This window comes from Populus alba, chromosome 1 (genome assembly GCF_005239225.2).
Source record: "Populus alba chromosome 1, ASM523922v2, whole genome shotgun sequence".
NCBI lineage: Eukaryota > Viridiplantae > Streptophyta > Magnoliopsida > Malpighiales > Salicaceae > Populus > Populus alba.
In genome coordinates this window covers 19,480,912-19,486,298 of record NC_133284.1, presented here as the reverse complement: position 1 = coordinate 19,486,298, position 5,387 = coordinate 19,480,912, and the positions used below count along the sequence as shown (strand labels likewise).

At 35.3% G+C, this 5,387-nt stretch overlaps 1 pseudogene; it reads left to right on the top strand.

Moving 5' to 3' along the window:
- The first annotated feature begins 3,806 nt into the window (after nt 1-3,806).
- On the top strand, nt 3,807-4,943 carry LOC140954539 (uncharacterized; annotated as a pseudogene).
- The last annotated feature ends 444 nt before the right edge of the window (nt 4,944-5,387 follow it).

Below are 5,387 nucleotides of genomic sequence, written 5' to 3'. Positions count from 1 at the left end.
AACTTACGAATACCGAGAATCCTGATATCACTGAGAGTATGAACTAAGAACAGAAATCACTAAAACTAGGTCAAAAAAAGAGTTTGTTAGCGCAAACTCGAGTCAATATCCTTCTTGCGGCAGAATTCTCTACTTCCAGGTTAGATATTCAAACGCAAACATCTTGAGCATCTGATATCGTAATCAAGTGATTCAAAACCTCAAATTCATCTACGCATCTAGGACTCCAACTTTGATGAAGGAGTCGAAGTGAGATAAAATCTTTTTACAAAGCAGAAGCTAGCAGTAATCTAGTTTGTCAAAAAGAAACTCCAGGTTTAAACTCAAAAACTTACGAATACCGAGAATCCTGATATCACTAAGAGTATGAACTAAGAACAGAAATCACTAAAACTACGCCAAAAAAAGAGTTTGTTAGCGCAAACTCGGGTCAATATCCTTCTTGCGGCAGAATTCTCTACTTCCACGTTAGATATTCAAACGAGAACATCTTGAGCCTCTGATATCGAAATCAAGTGATTCACAAGCTCAAATTCATTGCCGCATCTAGGACTACAATTTTAATGCAGGAGTCGAAGTGAGATAAAATCTTTTTACAAAGCAAAAGCTAGCAGTAATCTAGTTTGTCAAAAAGAAACTCCAGGTTTAAACTCAAAAACTTACGAATACCGAGAATCCTGATATCACTGAGTATGAACTAAGAACAGAAATCACAAAAAAAGGCCAAAAATAGAGTTTTTTTTTAGTGCTTACTCGGGTCCATATCCTTCTCGCGACAAAATTTTCTGCCTTCACGTTAGATATTCAAACGGGAACATCTTGAGCCTCTAATATCGAAATCAAGTGATTCAAAAGCTCAAATTCATTGCCGCATCTAGGACTACAATTTCGATGAAGGAGTCGAAGTGAGATAAAATTTTTTATAGAACAGAAGCTAGCAGTAATCTAGTTGTTCAAAAAGGAACTCCAGGTTTAAACTCAAAAACTGACGAATACCGAGAATCCTGATATCACTGAGAGTATGAACTAAGAACAGAAATCGCTAAAACTAGGCCAAAAAAAGAGTTTGTTAGCTGATTAGTACTTAAAAGTGCATGTTTATCAAGGTTTTATATCATCATTTTGCACTTGAAGTATCAATAACTCCTTAACTAAAGCATGTTTTATAATAACAAGTTTGATATTATAAGATACCTTAATTTATGGTAAATGCTCATTTTAAATGCAGGACTATCACATAAATAAAAGGATTGATTGATGAGTTTAAGCATTGAAAGTTAAGGGACAAAGAGATGGCCAAACTTAGAAAAGAGATGTCGGTGCAGTCCAAACCGGAACATTGCTCGGTAATTGGATCATATCTGGAGCCCTAGATTTCGGATTTAGGTCCACTTTATATGGATGGAAAGGTAAGACAAAAGCCTACAACTTTCATGAGGAGCCCAAGATTTGAAAAGGTCGTTTTGAAGTCCAAATTGAAGGAACAACGAAGAAGTCCGAAGCTGTCCTGCAGCCCAAACACTATTTAGTGTTCAGCCCATATCTTGAGTTCTAGAAGTCCAAATGACCTCATCTTTTTTTTGTTGGAAAGCTGAGACAATTTCCTAGAACATTCTTGAGGATTCTGGGCAAATTATGATGTTAGCAATGACGTCTTGATCAGACAAGAAGATAAGGATTTGTTATCTAGTCAAGATGTGGCCACCCACTCATCAATTAGTCAACAAATCAATAGTTCCAAATTTTGGCCTATAAAAGGAGGCACTTACCATGTATTGAGGCATCTTGGTGTTCAGATCAAGATCATGCTCTTGCTTTCTCTCTTTGTATTGCTTATGTCTTGCTTTCATTAATATCAAGTTTATGCACTTCATTTCCTTTCCTTTGTCTAGTTAACTTCTTTCTCATTTATGTTCTTGTCTTGCTCATTTATGTTTCTTTCTTTTATTATGTCTAGCTAAGTTAATTATGTCAAGGTGAAAAGGGTACACTAATGGTGTAAGAACAAGTATAATATAAACTTAACATGGACCTTAACGTTGGATACTAACATGTTTTATATTTGTTATCTTGTTCACTTTAATACTTTGCTTGTTAAATGGTTAATCTAGATTTATGTTGTGTAACACTTGGTACAACAAAATACTTGGCACTTTCATAGCCCATACTGTATGGTTTAACCGACACCTGAGCTATGAAAGGAACTTGATTTGTTGTTAACATAAGTTATAATCATGAATGCCTGCCAACATTTACAAGTATTAGCTTTATTCGAATAAGATAATTAATGTAATCATGTTAACAATTTATAATCTGATTGGAACCTCCTTTATGTGTGGTTTCCAATTGAGTAATAAGAGTTTATATTATACTTGTTTGAAGTACCATTAGTGGATCCTCTAACCTTGACATTTGTTTTTATCATTGTTTAATCCTTACGTTAATCTTTTATCTCAAAGTTCTCATTAATTTCTTCATCTTCTATTATTATTATTATTATCATTGTTATTATTATTATTATTTACATTGTGTCTATATTATATAATATATATCTTTGATCTTTTCATAAAGTCAGTATATAGGCTGGAAACCTGTGACCCGATCTTTAGATCATTCTCAGGTATAACAACGCCACGTACTGAGTATTATTATTGTTGTTGTTGTTTGTTGTTGTTGTTGTCTTGTTATTTATAATTTATACAATTAACCTCTCTGTGGTTCGACCCCGGTCTTGCCGGGTTATTTATTACTTCGACACTCCTGCACTTGGGAAGAGACATCAAGCTTTTGGTCGTGTCAAGTTTTTTGGCGCCGTTGCCGGGGAGGTAAATTCTTGTATAAATTATAATATTTAATTTATTTTTCTCTTTTCACTTTTCATTTTATCTATTTTTGTTTCCTTTGTTTTGTTTTGTTTCTTTTTCTTTTATTTTCTTTTCTTGCTTTTATTCTCTTCTTACACGTGCATGAGAGTTTTGGTCACGTACATTAAGTGGTAGACTTTGTAGGGTATCCTCATCATTTTCAGAAAATATGGCCGAAGAAGATAATCAATCACTTCATAATGAGAATAATGAGAATAACCGTATGAGAACACTTAGAGACCACATGAATCCCACAAGAACAAGTGCACCCTCATGCATAGTTTTCCCTCCTGATGCATCTCATTTTAATTTTAAGCCAGGCATTATTCAACTTTTACCATCTTTTCATGGCTTAGACTTAGAAAATCCATACTTGCATTTAAGGGAATTTGAGGAGGTCTGTAATACCTATAATGACTCAAATTGTAGCATGAACACCATTCGATTAAAGCTTTTTCCTTTTTCATTAAAAGATAAAGCTAAAACATGGCTACAAAATTTGAGACCAGGATCCATTCGTGCTTGGGATGATATGCAACAACAATTTTTAAAGAAGTTTTTTCCATCTCATAGAACAAACTCTTTCAAAAGACAAATCATCACTTTCACTCAAAAACCAGGAGAAACATTTTACCAATGTTGGGATAGGTATCGAGATTTGCTTAATACTTGCCCACATCATGGTTTTGAAACATGGAGATTGGTTTCACATTTTTATGAAGGTTTAACACCTAGAGATAGGCAAATGGTTGAATTGATGTGCAATGGAACTTTCGAAGATAAAGACCCTAATGAAGCAATGGAGTACCTAGACTTGCTAGCCGAAAATGCTCAAAATTGGGACACCACAGGTACTTATGAGGCACCAAGTAAAACTCAACCTCATACATCTAGTGGGGGTATGCACAACCTTAGGGAAGATCATGACCTCCAAGCCAAGTTTGCATCTTTAGCTAGAAAAGTCGAGGCACTAGAATTGAAAAAGAGTGGTCAATTAAAATCTGTTCAAGACATTGTGTGTCAAATCTGTGAAACAAATGAGCATGCAACCAATGATTGTCCAACTTTGCCTTCTTTCAAGGAATGCCTCCATGAACAAGCCCATGCTTTAAACAGTTTCCAAAGACCCAACCATAACCCATACTCACAAACATATAACCCTGGTTGGAGAAATCACCCAAATTTTAGTTGGAAGAGTGATAGCAACAATGCACAAACTTCACATCCACCGTTTCAAGCACACCATAATTTCCAAAATTCTCATGGATATGCACCTCCTTATGCTCCACCTCCTAGAAGAAATTTTGAGGAAACATTGCATGCATTCATTGAAAAGCAGGAGACAATCAACACTCAACTTGCTCAAAGCATGACCGATTTTAAAGATGCTCTTGCAAAATTAACATCTGCTCTCAGTTTCCAAGAGAAAGGTAAGTTTCCTTCTCAACCACAGCAAAATCCAAAGGGGCAATACAATGCAAATGCAAGTAGTTCTGGAAGCCAACACATGGATCAAGTCAAATCAGTCATCACTCTTCGTAGTGGTAAGGTTATTGAAAAACCTATTCTTGAACCTTGTGAGAAAGATGATGAGTCTATCTCTGAGGGTAAGGAAGGGGTTGAACCTGAACATTGCAAAGAAAAGGCTGATTCCCCGCCAGCACTTCCATTTCCTCATGCCATGATCAAACAAAGGAAAGTTAGTCACAACTCTGAAATCTTTGAAATTTTCAAACAGGTAAGGATCAATATACCTTTGTTGGATGCTATTAAACAGATTCCTTCCTATGCTAAATTTTTGAAAGATCTGTGCACTGTGAAGAGAAAACTGAATGTGAAAAAGAAAGCCTTTTTTAGCCGAACAAGTAAGTGCCATTCTTCAAAACAATAATGCTTTGAAATATAAAGACCCTGGTTGTCCTACAATTTCTTGCTTTATTGGAGAACACAAAATTGAAAGAGCCTTACTTGATCTTGGAGCTAGTGTGAATTTACTTCCATATTCAGTCTTTCAAAGTCTCAATCTAGGTGAGTTAAAACCAACCTCTATAACTCTTTTACTTGCTGATAGATCTGTAAAAGTGCCTAGAGGAATAGTTGAAGATGTGTTAGTACAAGTCGATAAATTCATTTACCCTGTAGATTTTGTTGTCTTGGATACACAACCTGTTGAAGCATGTAATTCAATTCCTGTCATTTTAGGACGTCCATTTCTTGTCACTTCTAATGCATTGATTAATTGTAGGAATGGACTGATGAAGCTATCATTTGGAAACATGACATTGGAGATGAATATTTTCAAACATTTACAAGCAACCTGAAGATGATAATGATTTACAGGAAGTGGACTTTATTGAAAAATTAGTTCATGATCAATTTCAAACCACTTCCAGTGAAACTGAGATTGATGAATCTGATGATTTGCAAAATGGTCTACTTTCAGGAATCAAAGGCATGCAATTGGAGACCACAAATTGAAGAATTGCCACCACGATCAATTGAGCCCATACCTTCAAGTGTTCA